The 15,606-nt window shown below is 59.5% G+C and overlaps 1 pseudogene; it reads left to right on the forward strand.

Moving 5' to 3' along the window:
- Positions 1-1,420: 1,420 nt before the first annotated feature.
- LOC142593820 (inositol 1,4,5-trisphosphate receptor-interacting protein-like 1) overlaps positions 1,421-15,606 on the forward strand; it is a 32,908-nt pseudogene continuing 18,722 nt past the window's right edge.

Here is a 15,606-nt window from a genome sequence, read left to right on the forward strand (position 1 = left end):
AGCGGCTCAACGCCGAGATGACTCGCCTGCAGCAGGAGCTGGAGCAGAGGAGCCAGGAGCCGCGCAGGCATTGCCTGGGGAGGCCAGCTCTTGGCTGCCTTGCAGCAGTGGCAGTTCTGGCTGATTGCCGGAGTCCTTGTCCTGCTCTTCGGGCTCTGCTGGTGGCTCAGGAAAACAATCCACGACGTGGATGGACAGCAGCAGCGACGGGGAGAGCTCCAGCAGCAGCACAGAGCTGGAGGAGGAAGAGGAGCAGCGGGAGGAAGAGGAGCAGGGGGAGGAAGAAGAGCAGGAGGAGGAAGAAAGTGAAGGAGAAGATCCTGCTGATGAGAGGGGTCTCGGCGGGAGTTTTGCAAAGCGCATCCAGTGGCCAGTGCAGAACCTGGCGTACAGGAGCCAGGTGGTGGGCGAAGCTGGTGGCCGACCTCCTCCGTGTTCTTCCAGGTGCTCTTGTCAAATAGTTTCTTCCCGGTGCGGCAACCAGCCATCGGGGGTGGGCAGTGCTTTTGAAGGTTGCAGTCCCCGTGGGGATGATGCTGTCTCCCGCCTGCTCGTGCCCCTGCAGCCCCGCTGTGGGCACACCTTCCACCTGGAGCTGGGCAACACGGGGGAGATGCAGGCAAAGGACTCTGCCTCCGCGTGGAGCTGGAGTGCACCTGCACGAGGGAGCAGCTGGTGGAGAACCTGCTGTGCTTCCTCCACCACCCCAAGGAGGAGCTGAGGAGAAATCAGGGTCCCAGCCTCCTAGGCACCCTCTGCACTGGCTCCTACCTAGATGTGCAGAAAACTGCCCGCTGGTTCCAGAGCTTCGTCAGGTCAGCCCGGGTGGCAGTGCCTCGGTCGCGTCGCCACAATACGAAGGTGCTGCCCTCCAGCCGCTCCTGCAAGCTGCAGCTGACGAATGCCTCCGGGAGAACCCTCTTCATTGAGATAATGCTTGGGGTGCGGCAAGGCGACTCGGACATCTTCCTGAGCAGCCAGACTGCAGAGGGCCATCTTCACCCCAAGCACAACGTGGCCAGAGAGCTACGCTGTGGCAGAGGTGAATGGTCTTCAGGCATACGGCCAGGCAGGCCCCGCATAACAGCTTCCACCTCAAATGCCTGCAGCTCTGCGCCCGCATCCTGGCGGGCACAGGCTTTTCCACCTGTGCCTTGAAGACAGCTGTGATGCACCTCCTGACCACCGCACCCCTGTCAGGCTGGCGCAGGAGGGATTTCCTGCTGCGGCTGCAGGGTATCATGCGCTACCTGCGCTGCTGCCTGCAGGAGAAACGCCTCGACCACTTCTTCTTTGGCAATGAGAACATGCCCGACGACGTCATCTTGCTCCCAGCTTTCCAGACGGCCGAGCCACCCAACATCTTCCAGCGCCTGGCACAGGATCCAGCCGCCCGTGCCGAGGCGCTGCTGTGAGTCCGATGAGCTGCAAGATCGGCTCGTAAGACTGCTGTTCTACGGGCACTGAAGGAGGTCTTCATGCACGGGGCTGTGTTTGTGGGACTCACAGCTGATGGCAGACGGCCACCTCACACAGGACGGAGACAGAGGGAAGAATGCGGGACGCAGAAAGGAAAGGGCGAACCCCGTGCAGCAGCCCTCTGCCAAGGGCGGCACTGTTCTCCTCTCGATGGAGTCCCCAGCACAGCAGCCAGGGACAGCTACAGTGGCGACAAGGATGAGTTTTGCCCTGCTTTCCCCTCGCACTGGGCCAGCCAGGATGGCATTTCACACGGGCCCAGAAATTGTTGCTGGCACCTCCGGCTGTGCAGGGACCAAGCGAGAGGCACCGCTGATGTGCCTCTGTGTGTTCACTGGGGGCCAGGTGGAGAATCTGTGCTTCCTAGACGCTCCCCGGGGAGCTGGTGCTGCAGAACCCGGCACGCTGCACACGGAGAACACGCTGCTCAGTCGGCAGCGGGAACTGCTGCCACACCTGCCCCGCAGCTCCGCAGCAAAAGCGCGGTCCGGGCAGTGGGACCCGATGCAGCTGGAGCGGCCGTTGCAAGGAGCCTGGCAACAGAGACTCCCGTTACCACCTGGACAGCCACCGCCCTCCCTCTCTGGGAGAGTCCCTTCCCTCTGGGAGCTTGACCCTGTGCAAAGATGCCAATAAAGGACTCGTTTAACGCACAGACGCCGCTCTGTGAGTGTCTGTGCATCACTCTGGGGAGGAAGGCAGGCACGGGCGACTGGGCTCTGGTTTCAACAATTCACTGGGCTTTGGCTTCCCAGGCGCGGCGGGTTAATCCAGCAGGCAGCTTGGCATCACAGCAGCTCAATCCCTTGCCCCCGGTGGGATGGTGGAGAGAATCTGACGGGCAAAAGCGGGAAAACGCGTGGGCTGGGAGCGGACAGGTTAGTAGGGAAAGCAAAATAAAGAATTCATTCACTACTCCCCTGCTCTGCCGACCAGGCCTGCCTTTAGGGGAAGCGTTCTGCCTCCCTGTGGCTCGGGTAGAAGGCGTCGCCAGGAAGCTTCCTAGCCTTGTACGGCCCTCAGATTATTATCAGCTCTTGCTTTTTCGTGCGGGTACCAACAAAGTCGCGACGAGAAGCCCAGGGCGGTCAAGAGAGACTTCAGGGCCTCGGGGAGATTGGTGACGGGATCACGAGCGCAGGCAGGACTCTCCTCTGTCCTCCCAGCTCTAGGGAATGACATGGAAAGAAACAGGCAGACGCCGCGTATCACTACCTGGCCCCGAGGCTATCGGCGCTGCCAGAGTTTGGGCTTTTTCAATCATGGGGTGGCCTGTGCGACACCAGGCCTGCTGGGGCCTGACGAGATTCACCGTTCTCAACGGGGGAAGAGTATTTTTGCTCACGAATTAGCGGTGCTGCTTGAAAGAGCTTTAAACTAGGTTTGAAGGCGGGGAGGGATAAAATCCGGCCTACTAGTGCTAAGCTATGGGACGGTATGTCACTGCTTGAGGGACGCTGTGCTAGCGAGAGCCTTCGCTCTGCTCCACGATGTACTGAGTACACTGGAGCGCATCTGAAATGTTTGTACGTTTTTTTCCAGTGAGGGTGGTGAGGCACTAGAACGGGTTGCCCAGACAGGTAGTGGAGGCCCCGTCCCTGGAAACCTTCAAGGTCAGGTTGGATGGGGCTCTCAGCAACCTGATCTAGTTAAAGGTGTCCTTGCTCGCTGCAGGGCGGTTGGGCTAGGTGACCTCTAAAGGTCCCTTCCAAGCCAAAGCATTCTACGATTCTGTGATTCTGTGATTCTGTGATTCCATGGAGTAGAGGCCTTGGCTCGGTGCCAGAGCTACGACATCATTGGCGTAAGTGAGACTTGTTGGGAAGAGTCCTGAGAGTGGAGCGCTGTGATGGAGACGGTTACAGGCTCTTCAGGAGAGAGAGGCAGGGCAGGCGAGGCGGACCGGTAGCGCTGCGTGTAAGGGAGGGGTCGGACTGTGCAGCGCTTGCAGGGGAGGACGACCTGGTTGAGAGCCTCTGCGTAAAGATTAGGGGAAAAGCTAATGAAGTGCGTGTTCTTGCAGGAGTCTACTCTGGATTACCCAGCCAGGATGATGACACCGATGTCTTATTCTAGAAGGAATCAAGGGAAATGTCTAGATGAGTCGCCCTGTGTCGTCCTTACGGGCGACTTCAGCTTCCCAGCTGCTAACTGGGACTGCCATCGAGCAGACATGAACAGGCCCAGGAAATCCCTGAAGCCCACACTCAAGAGAACTTTTTGGTACGGGTACTAAGGGAGACGACTCGGAAAGGTGCCCTCCTAGACCTGTTGTTTGTACCTAGAGATGGCGTCGTGGGTGAAGTGACGATCGGTGGCTGTCTTGGCCGTGTAGCGATCGAGAAGCGGTTGAGTGGAAAACCTGGTGATATGGGAAAAACTGTCTGCAGAGCTACTACCCCGCACCCCGGGAGAGCAGACTTCAGGCTGCTCAAGGAGCTAGTTAGTAAGGTCCCCTGGCAGTCTGCTTTTGCGGGTATTGGTGTCCGTAAATGCTGGTCACTTTTTAAGAGCCCTTTCTTAAGAGCACAGGAGCGGGCAATTCCAACGTGTCGCAAGTCAAGCGAGAGGGGCAGAAGGCCAGTGGCTTGGCTGACCAGGAATCTCCTTTGGGAACTTAGGCAGCGAGCAAACACGTATGGGCTTTGGAAAGGGATCTGGGCATTTGGGTTGGTGGTCAGCTCAATAGGAGTCAAGAACGTGCCCTGGTGGCCAAAAGGGCCAGCCGTCTCCTGGGGTGCGCTAGGCACGGCGTAGCTAGCTGCTCGGAAGAAGGGATTGACCCACGACCCTCCGTCCTGGTGTGGCCTCACCTCGAGTACTGTGTGCCCTTTGGGGCACCACAGTGTAGGAAGGATATCAAACTATTAGAATGCGCTTCAAAAGAAGGCAGCAAAGATGGTGAAAGGACTAGCGGGCATGTGCTTACGAGGCGCGGCTGAGGACGCTGGGGTTGTTCAGCTTAGAGGAGAGGAGAGGAGACCGAGGGCTGAGCTCACTGCTGTCTACAAATTCCTCACGACGGGGAGCGCAGAGGGAGGTGCTGATCTCTTCTCTCTGGGGGCCCGTGGTAGGACGCAAAGGAATGGCTTCAAGCGGCCTCAAGGGAAGTTCGGATTGGGTATTAGGAAAAAGTTGTTCACTGAGAGGGCGGGCAAGCAGCGGAGCAAGCTCCTCCCAGGAAACGGTCATGGCCCCAAGCCTGTTGGTATTCAAGAAGCAATGGGGCAACGCTCCTAGGTATACGCTTTAACTTCAAGGCTGCCCGGGGCGGAGTCACGGGTTGGACTCGATGATCCTCGTGGGTCCCTTCCAACTCAGGATATTCTGTGACTATGAGATTGCCGTGGCAGGCCGACGATAATAAATCCAAAAGAAAGCAGCACGCAAGCTCCTGTGGTTAAGCAGTTCACTCTAGGCCAGCCTTAGCCAGTAGAGCAGGGCAGCTGCGAGTGGCTGAGCTGGGGGGGGGGGCCGAAGGGCGGGGCTGGCCGGCGGGCGTGCCTGTGATGCGCTCTGGCGCATAGGGGACGAGTCACAATGGGGGGCGGTTATAAAAGGCGCCAGCAGGCAGCGCTGCCCCAGTACGGCCTGGGACAGCGGTGAGTGCGCACGCGGCGGGAAGCCGGGCTGGACGAGGGCCGGGGCAGAAAGGCGGGCCCCCGGCACGGTGGGTTCTCACCCTGCACCGAGAGCCCAGCCGCTCGTGGCAGTGCCTTGGGCAAGGCACGGTGCTGCCAGGGCTGGGCTCGGGCCTTGCTGCCTCCCAGCTGCCTCGCCCCCTCGCCTACCTGCCCCCAGCTCCCTGCGGCTCCCCTCCCCGCTCCCCCCGCCACCAGCTCTCTCCCTCCCGGACCCAGCCAACCCCTGCTCTCCCTCCTCCTGCAGGCCATGGCTGCCACAAAAGTCCTTGCCGTGCTTCTGCAAAGCATCTTCCAGCTCCCCCAGATGGTCGGTGACGAGCTGGATGAGGCCACGCGCGAGCGCATGCAGCAGCGTGCGGAGCGGCTCAACGCCGAGATGACTCGCCTGCTGCAGGAGCTGGAGCAGAGGAGCCAGGAGCCGCGCAGCATTGCCTGGGGAGGCCAGCTCTTGGCTGCCTTGCAGCAGTGGCAGTTCTGGCTGATTGCCGGAGTCCTTGTCCTGCTCTTCGGGCTCTGCTGGTGGCTCAGGAAAACAATCCACGACGTGGATGGACAGCAGCAGCGACGGGGAGAGCTCCAGCAGCAGCACAGAGCTGGAGGAGGAAGAGGAGCAGCGGGAGGAAGAGGAGCAGGGGGAGGAAGAAGAGCAGGAGGAGGAAGAAAGTGAAGGAGAAGATCCTGCTGATGAGAGGGGTCTCGGCGGGAGTTTTGCAAAGCGCATCCAGTGGCCAGTGCAGAACCTGGCGTACAGGAGCCAGGTGGTGGGCGAAGCTGGTGGCCGACCTCCTCCGTGTCTTCCAGGTGCTCTTGTCAAATAGTTTCTTCCCGGTGCGGCAACCAGCCATCGGGGTGGGCAGTGCTTTTGAAGGTTGCAGTCCCCGTGGGGATGATGCTGTCTCCCGCCTGCTCGTGCCCCTGCAGCCCCGCTGTGGGCACACCTTCCACCTGGAGCTGGGCAACACGGGGGAGATGCAGGCAAAGGACTCCTGCCTCCGCGTGGAGCTGGAGTGCACCTGCACGAGGGAGCAGCTGGTGGAGAACCTGCTGTGCTTCCTCCACCACCCCAAGGAGGAGCTGAGGAGAAATCAGGGTCCCAGCCTCCTAGGCACCCTCTGCACTGGCTCCTACCTAGATGTGCAGAAAACTGCCCGCTGGTTCCAGAGCTTCGTCAGGTCAGCCCGGGTGGCAGTGCCTCGGTCGCGTCGCCACAATACGAAGGTGCTGCCCTCCAGCCGCTCCTGCAAGCTGCAGCTGACGAATGCCTCCGGGAGAACCCTCTTCATTGAGATAATGCTTGGGGTGCGGCAAGGCGACTCGGACATCTTCCTGAGCAGCCAGACTGCAGAGGCCATCTTCACCCCAAGCACAACGTGGCCAGAGAGCTACGCTGTGGCAGAGGTGAAGGTCTTCAGGCATACGGCCAGGCAGGCCCCGCATAACAGCTTCCACCTCAAATGCCTGCAGCTCTGCGCCCGCATCCTGGCGGGCACAGGCTTTTCCACCTGTGCCTTGAAGACAGCTGTGATGCACCTCCTGACCACCGCACCCCTGTCAGGCTGGCGCAGGAGGGATTTCCTGCTGCGGCTGCAGGGTATCATGCGCTACCTGCGCTGCTGCCTGCAGGAGAAACGCCTCGACCACTTCTTCTTTGGCAATGAGAACATGCCCGACGACGTCATCTTGCTCCCAGCTTTCCAGACGGCCGAGCCACCCAACATCTTCCAGCGCCTGGCACAGGATCCAGCCGCCCGTGCCGAGGCGCTGCGTGAGTCCGATGAGCTGCAAGATCGGCTCGTAAGACTGCTGTTCTACGGGCACTGAAGGAGGTCTTCATGCACGGGGCTGTGTTTGTGGGACTCACAGCTGATGGCAGACGGCCACCTCACACAGGACGGAGACAGAGGGAAGAATGCGGGACGCAGAAAGGAAAGGGCGAACCCCGTGCAGCAGCCCTCTGCCAAGGGCGGCACTGTTCTCCTCTCGATGGAGTCCCCAGCACAGCAGCCAGGGACAGCTACAGTGGCGACAAGGATGAGTTTTGCCCTGCTTTCCCCTCGCACTGGGCCAGCCAGGATGGCATTTCACACGGGCCCAGAAATTGTTGCTGGCACCTCCGGCTGTGCAGGGACCAAGCGAGAGGCACCGCTGATGTGCCTCTGTGTGTTCACTGGGGGCCAGGTGGAGAATCTGTGCTTCCTAGACGCTCCCCGGGGAGCTGGTGCTGCAGAACCCGGCACGCTGCACACGGAGAACACGCTGCTCAGTCGGCAGCGGGAACTGCTGCCACACCTGCCCCGCAGCTCCGCAGCAAAAGCGCGGTCCGGGCAGTGGGACCCGATGCAGCTGGAGCGGCCGTTGCAAGGAGCCTGGCAACAGAGACTCCCGTTACCACCTGGACAGCCACCGCCCTCCCTCTCTGGGAGAGTCCCTTCCCTCTGGGAGCTTGACCCTGTGCAAAGATGCCAATAAAGGACTCGTTTAACGCACAGACGCCGCCTCTGTGAGTGTCTGTGCATCACTCTGGGGAGGAAGGCAGGCACGGGCGACTGGGCTCTGGTTTCAACGATTCACTGGGCTTTGGCTTCCCAGGCGCGGCGGGTTAATCCCAGCAGGCAGCTTGGCATCACACAGCAGCTCAATCCCTTGCCCCCGGTGGGATGGTGGAGAGAATCTGACGGGCAAAAGCGGGAAAACGCGTGGGCTGGGAGCGGACAGGTTAGTAGGGAAAGCAAAATAAAGAATTCATTCACTACTCCCCTGCTCTGCCGACCAGGCCTGCCTTTTGGGGAAGCGTTCTGCCTCCCTGTGGCTCGGGTAGAAGGCGTCGCCAGGAAGCTTCCTAGCCTTGTACGGCCCTCAGATTATTATCAGCTCTTGCTTTTTCGTGCGGGTACCAACAAAGTCGCGACGAGAAGCCCAAGGGCGGTCAAGAGAGACTTCAGGGCCTCGGGGAGATTGGTGACGGGATCACGAGCGCAGGCAGGACTCTCCTCTGTCCTCCCAGCTCTAGGGAATGACATGGAAAGAAACAGGCAGACGCCGCGTATCACTACCTGGCCCCGAGGCTAGCGGCGCTGCCAGAGTTTGGGCTTTTTCAATCATGGGGTGGCCTGTGCGACACCAGGCCTGCTGGGGCCTGACGAGATTCACCGTTCTCAACGGGGGAAGAGTATTTTTGCTCACGAATTAGCGGTGCTGCTTGAAAGAGCTTTAAACTAGGTTTGAAGGCGGGGAGGGATAAAATCCGGCCTACTAGTGCTAAGCTATGGGACGGTATGTCACTGCTTGAGGGACGCTGTGCTAGCGAGAGCCTTCGCTCTGCTCCACGATGTACTGAGTACACTGGAGCGCATCTGAAATGTTTGTACGTTTTTTTCCAGTGAGGGTGGTGAGGCACTAGAACGGGTTGCCCAGACAGGTAGTGGAGGCCCCGTCCCTGGAAACCTTCAAGGTCAGGTTGGATGGGGCTCTCAGCAACCTGATCTAGTTAAAGGTGTCCTTGCTCGCTGCAGGGCGGTTGGGCTAGGTGACCTCTAAAGGTCCCTTCCAAGCCAAAGCATTCTACGATTCTGTGATTCTGTGATTCTGTGATTCCATGGAGTAGAGGCCTTGGCTCGGTGCCAGAGCTACGACATCATTGGCGTAAGTGAGACTTGTTGGGAAGAGTCCTGAGAGTGGAGCGCTGTGATGGAGACGGTTACAGGCTCTTCAGGAGAGAGAGGCAGGGCAGGCGAGGCGGACCGGTAGCGCTGCGTGTAAGGGAGGGGTCGGACTGTGCAGCGCTTGCAGGGGAGGACGACCTGGTTGAGAGCCTCTGCGTAAAGATTAGGGGAAAAGCTAATGAAGTGCGTGTTCTTGCAGGAGTCTACTCTGGATTACCCAGCCAGGATGATGACACCGATGTCTTATTCTAGAAGGAATCAAGGGAAATGTCTAGATGAGTCGCCCTGTGTCGTCCTTACGGGCGACTTCAGCTTCCCAGCTGCTAACTGGGACTGCCATCGAGCAGACATGAACAGGCCCAGGAAATCCCTGAAGCCCACACTCAAGAGAACTTTTTGGTACGGGTACTAAGGGAGACGACTCGGAAAGGTGCCCTCCTAGACCTGTTGTTTGTACCTAGAGATGGCGTCGTGGGTGAAGTGACGATCGGTGGCTGTCTTGGCCGTGTAGCGATCGAGAAGCGGTTGAGTGGAAAACCTGGTGATATGGGAAAAACTGTCTGCAGAGCTACTACCCCGCACCCCGGGAGAGCAGACTTCAGGCTGCTCAAGGAGCTAGTTAGTAAGGTCCCCTGGCAGTCTGCTTTTGCGGGTATTGGTGTCCGTAAATGCTGGTCACTTTTTAAGAGCCCTTTCTTAAGAGCACAGGAGCGGGCAATTCCAACGTGTCGCAAGTCAAGCGAGAGGGGCAGAAGGCCAGTGGCTTGGCTGACCAGGAATCTCCTTTGGGAACTTAGGCAGCGAGCAAACACGTATGGGCTTTGGAAAGGGATCTGGGCATTTGGGTTGGTGGTCAGCTCAATAGGAGTCAAGAACGTGCCCTGGTGGCCAAAAGGGCCAGCCGTCTCCTGGGGTGCGCTAGGCACGGCGTAGCTAGCTGCTCGGAAGAAGGGATTGACCCACGACCCTCCGTCCTGGTGTGGCCTCACCTCGAGTACTGTGTGCCCTTTGGGGCACCACAGTGTAGGAAGGATATCAAACTATTAGAATGCGCTTCAAAAGAAGGCAGCAAAGATGGTGAAAGGACTAGCGGGCATGTGCTTACGAGGCGCGGCTGAGGACGCTGGGGTTGTTCAGCTTAGAGGAGAGGAGAGGAGACCGAGGGCTGAGCTCACTGCTGTCTACAAATTCCTCACGACGGGGAGCGCAGAGGGAGGTGCTGATCTCTTCTCTCTGGGGGCCCGTGGTAGGACGCAAAGGAATGGCTTCAAGCGGCCTCAAGGGAAGTTCGGATTGGGTATTAGGAAAAAGTTGTTCACTGAGAGGGCGGGCAAGCAGCGGAGCAAGCTCCTCCCAGGAAACGGTCATGGCCCCAAGCCTGTTGGTATTCAAGAAGCAATGGGGCAACGCTCCTAGGTATACGCTTTAACTTCAAGGCTGCCCGGGGCGGAGTCACGGGTTGGACTCGATGATCCTCGTGGGTCCCTTCCAACTCAGGATATTCTGTGACTATGAGATTGCCGTGGCAGGCCGACGATAATAAATCCAAAAGAAAGCAGCACGCAAGCTCCTGTGGTTAAGCAGTTCACTCTAGGCCAGCCTTAGCCAGTAGAGCAGGGCAGCTGCGAGTGGCTGAGCTGGGGGGGGGGGCCGAAGGGCGGGGCTGGCCGGCGGGCGTGCCTGTGATGCGCTCTGGCGCATAGGGGACGAGTCACAATGGGGGGCGGTTATAAAAGGCGCCAGCAGGCAGCGCTGCCCCAGTACGGCCTGGGACAGCGGTGAGTGCGCACGCGGCGGGAAGCCGGGCTGGACGAGGGCCAGGGCAGAAAGGCGGGCCCCCGGCACGGTGGGTTCTCACCCTGCACCGAGAGCCCAGCCGCTCGTGGCAGTGCCTTGGGCAAGGCACGGTGCTGCCAGGGCTGGGCTCGGGCCTTGCTGCCTCCCAGCTGCCTCGCCCCCTCGCCTACCTGCCCCCAGCTCCCTGCGGCTCCCCTCCCCGCTCCCCCCGCCACCAGCTCTCTCCCTCCCGGACCCAGCCAACCCCTGCTCTCCCTCCTCCTGCAGGCCATGGCTGCCACAAAAGTCCTTGCCGTGCTTCTGCAAAGCATCTTCCAGCTCCCCCAGATGGTCGGTGACGAGCTGGATGAGGCCACGCGCGAGCGCATGCAGCAGCGTGCGGAGCGGCTCAACGCCGAGATGACTCGCCTGCTGCAGGAGCTGGAGCAGAGGAGCCAGGAGCCGCGCAGCATTGCCTGGGGAGGCCAGCTCTTGGCTGCCTTGCAGCAGTGGCAGTTCTGGCTGATTGCCGGAGTCCTTGTCCTGCTCTTCGGGCTCTGCTGGTGGCTCAGGAAAACAATCCACGACGTGGATGGACAGCAGCAGCGACGGGGAGAGCTCCAGCAGCAGCACAGAGCTGGAGGAGGAAGAGGAGCAGCGGGAGGAAGAGGAGCAGGGGGAGGAAGAAGAGCAGGAGGAGGAAGAAAGTGAAGGAGAAGATCCTGCTGATGAGAGGGGTCTCGGCGGGAGTTTTGCAAAGCGCATCCAGTGGCCAGTGCAGAACCTGGCGTACAGGAGCCAGGTGGTGGGCGAAGCTGGTGGCCGACCTCCTCCGTGTCTTCCAGGTGCTCTTGTCAAATAGTTTCTTCCCGGTGCGGCAACCAGCCATCGGGGTGGGCAGTGCTTTTGAAGGTTGCAGTCCCCGTGGGGATGATGCTGTCTCCCGCCTGCTCGTGCCCCTGCAGCCCCGCTGTGGGCACACCTTCCACCTGGAGCTGGGCAACACGGGGGAGATGCAGGCAAAGGACTCCTGCCTCCGCGTGGAGCTGGAGTGCACCTGCACGAGGGAGCAGCTGGTGGAGAACCTGCTGTGCTTCCTCCACCACCCCAAGGAGGAGCTGAGGAGAAATCAGGGTCCCAGCCTCCTAGGCACCCTCTGCACTGGCTCCTACCTAGATGTGCAGAAAACTGCCCGCTGGTTCCAGAGCTTCGTCAGGTCAGCCCGGGTGGCAGTGCCTCGGTCGCGTCGCCACAATACGAAGGTGCTGCCCTCCAGCCGCTCCTGCAAGCTGCAGCTGACGAATGCCTCCGGGAGAACCCTCTTCATTGAGATAATGCTTGGGGTGCGGCAAGGCGACTCGGACATCTTCCTGAGCAGCCAGACTGCAGAGGCCATCTTCACCCCAAGCACAACGTGGCCAGAGAGCTACGCTGTGGCAGAGGTGAAGGTCTTCAGGCATACGGCCAGGCAGGCCCCGCATAACAGCTTCCACCTCAAATGCCTGCAGCTCTGCGCCCGCATCCTGGCGGGCACAGGCTTTTCCACCTGTGCCTTGAAGACAGCTGTGATGCACCTCCTGACCACCGCACCCCTGTCAGGCTGGCGCAGGAGGGATTTCCTGCTGCGGCTGCAGGGTATCATGCGCTACCTGCGCTGCTGCCTGCAGGAGAAATGCCTCGACCACTTCTTCTTTGGCAATGAGAACATGCCCGACGACGTCATCTTGCTCCCAGCTTTCCAGACGGCCGAGCCACCCAACATCTTCCAGCGCCTGGCACAGGATCCAGCCGCCCGTGCCGAGGCGCTGCGTGAGTCCGATGAGCTGCAAGATCGGCTCGTAAGACTGCTGTTCTACGGGCACTGAAGGAGGTCTTCATGCACGGGGCTGTGTTTGTGGGACTCACAGCTGATGGCAGACGGCCACCTCACACAGGACGGAGACAGAGGGAAGAATGCGGGACGCAGAAAGGAAAGGGCGAACCCCGTGCAGCAGCCCTCTGCCAAGGGCGGCACTGTTCTCCTCTCGATGGAGTCCCCAGCACAGCAGCCAGGGACAGCTACAGTGGCGACAAGGATGAGTTTTGCCCTGCTTTCCCCTCGCACTGGGCCAGCCAGGATGGCATTTCACACGGGCCCAGAAATTGTTGCTGGCACCTCCGGCTGTGCAGGGACCAAGCGAGAGGCACCGCTGATGTGCCTCTGTGTGTTCACTGGGGGCCAGGTGGAGAATCTGTGCTTCCTAGACGCTCCCCGGGGAGCTGGTGCTGCAGAACCCGGCACGCTGCACACGGAGAACACGCTGCTCAGTCGGCAGCGGGAACTGCTGCCACACCTGCCCCGCAGCTCCGCAGCAAAAGCGCGGTCCGGGCAGTGGGACCCGATGCAGCTGGAGCGGCCGTTGCAAGGAGCCTGGCAACAGAGACTCCCGTTACCACCTGGACAGCCACCGCCCTCCCTCTCTGGGAGAGTCCCTTCCCTCTGGGAGCTTGACCCTGTGCAAAGATGCCAATAAAGGACTCGTTTAACGCACAGACGCCGCCTCTGTGAGTGTCTGTGCATCACTCTGGGGAGGAAGGCAGGCACGGGCGACTGGGCTCTGGTTTCAACGATTCACTGGGCTTTGGCTTCCCAGGCGCGGTGGGTTAATCCCAGCAGGCAGCTTGGCATCACACAGCAGCTCAATCCCTTGCCCCCGGTGGGATGGTGGAGAGAATCTGACGGGCAAAAGCGGGAAAACGCGTGGGCTGGGAGCGGACAGGTTAGTAGGGAAAGCAAAATAAAGAATTCATTCACTACTCCCCTGCTCTGCCGACCAGGCCTGCCTTTTGGGGAAGCGTTCTGCCTCCCTGTGGCTCGGGTAGAAGGCGTCGCCAGGAAGCTTCCTAGCCTTGTACGGCCCTCAGGTTATTATCAGCTCTTGCTTTTTCGTGCGGGTACCAACAAAGTCGCGACGAGAAGCCCAAGGGCGGTCAAGAGAGACTTCAGGGCCTCGGGGAGATTGGTGACGGGATCACGAGCGCAGGCAGGACTCTCCTCTGTCCTCCCAGCTCTAGGGAATGACATGGAAAGAAACAGGCAGACGCCGCGTATCACTACCTGGCCCCGAGGCTAGCGGCGCTGCCAGAGTTTGGGCTTTTTCAATCATGGGGTGGCCTGTGCGACACCAGGCCTGCTGGGGCCTGACGAGATTCACCGTTCTCAACGGGGGAAGAGTATTTTTGCTCACGAATTAGCGGTGCTGCTTGAAAGAGCTTTAAACTAGGTTTGAAGGCGGGGAGGGATAAAATCCGGCCTACTAGTGCTAAGCTATGGGACGGTATGTCACTGCTTGAGGGACGCTGTGCTAGCGAGAGCCTTCGCTCTGCTCCACGATGTACTGAGTACACTGGAGCGCATCTGAAATGTTTGTACGTTTTTTTCCAGTGAGGGTGGTGAGGCACTAGAACGGGTTGCCCAGACAGGTAGTGGAGGCCCCGTCCCTGGAAACCTTCAAGGTCAGGTTGGATGGGGCTCTCAGCAACCTGATCTAGTTAAAGGTGTCCTTGCTCGCTGCAGGGCGGTTGGGCTAGGTGACCTCTAAAGGTCCCTTCCAAGCCAAAGCATTCTACGATTCTGTGATTCTGTGATTCTGTGATTCCATGGAGTAGAGGCCTTGGCTCGGTGCCAGAGCTACGACATCATTGGCGTAAGTGAGACTTGTTGGGAAGAGTCCTGAGAGTGGAGCGCTGTGATGGAGACGGTTACAGGCTCTTCAGGAGAGAGAGGCAGGGCAGGCGAGGCGGACCGGTAGCGCTGCGTGTAAGGGAGGGGTCGGACTGTGCAGCGCTTGCAGGGGAGGACGACCTGGTTGAGAGCCTCTGCGTAAAGATTAGGGGAAAAGCTAATGAAGTGCGTGTTCTTGCAGGAGTCTACTCTGGATTACCCAGCCAGGATGATGACACCGATGTCTTATTCTAGAAGGAATCAAGGGAAATGTCTAGATGAGTCGCCCTGTGTCGTCCTTACGGGCGACTTCAGCTTCCCAGCTGCTAACTGGGACTGCCATCGAGCAGACATGAACAGGCCCAGGAAATCCCTGAAGCCCACACTCAAGAGAACTTTTTGGTACGGGTACTAAGGGAGACGACTCGGAAAGGTGCCCTCCTAGACCTGTTGTTTGTACCTAGAGATGGCGTCGTGGGTGAAGTGACGATCGGTGGCTGTCTTGGCCGTGTAGCGATCGAGAAGCGGTTGAGTGGAAAACCTGGTGATATGGGAAAAACTGTCTGCAGAGCTACTACCCTGCACCCCGGGAGAGCAGACTTCAGGCTGCTCAAGGAGCTAGTTAGTAAGGTCCCCTGGCAGTCTGCTTTTGCGGGTATTGGTGTCCGTAAATGCTGGTCACTTTTTAAGAGCCCTTTCTTAAGAGCACAGGAGCGGGCAATTCCAACGTGTCGCAAGTCAAGCGAGAGGGGCAGAAGGCCAGTGGCTTGGCTGACCAGGAATCTCCTTTGGGAACTTAGGCAGCGAGCAAACACGTATGGGCTTTGGAAAGGGATCTGGGCATTTGGGTTGGTGGTCAGCTCAATAGGAGTCAAGAACGTGCCCTGGTGGCCAAAAGGGCCAGCCGTCTCCTGGGGTGCGCTAGGCACGGCGTAGCTAGCTGCTCGGAAGAAGGGATTGACCCACGACCCTCCGTCCTGGTGCGGCCTCACCTCGAGTACTGTGTGCCCTTTGGGGCACCACAGTGTAGGAAGGATATCAAACTATTAGAATGCGCTTCAAAAGAAGGCAGCAAAGATGGTGAAAGGACTAGCGGGCATGTGCTTACGAGGCGCGGCTGAGGACGCTGGGGTTGTTCAGCTTAGAGGAGAGGAGACCGAGGGCTGAGCTCACTGCTGTCTACAAATTCCTCACGACGGGGAGCGCAGAGGGAGGTGCTGATCTCTTCTCTCTGGGGGCCCGTGGTAGGACGCAAAGGAATGGCTTCAAGCGGCCTCAAGGGAAGTTCGGATTGGGTATTAGGAAAAAGTTGTTCACTGAGAGGGCGGGCAAGCAGCGGAGC

The sequence above is a fragment of the Pelecanus crispus genome, chromosome 6 (assembly GCF_030463565.1).
Source record: "Pelecanus crispus isolate bPelCri1 chromosome 6, bPelCri1.pri, whole genome shotgun sequence".
Classification (NCBI taxonomy): domain Eukaryota; kingdom Metazoa; phylum Chordata; class Aves; order Pelecaniformes; family Pelecanidae; genus Pelecanus; species Pelecanus crispus.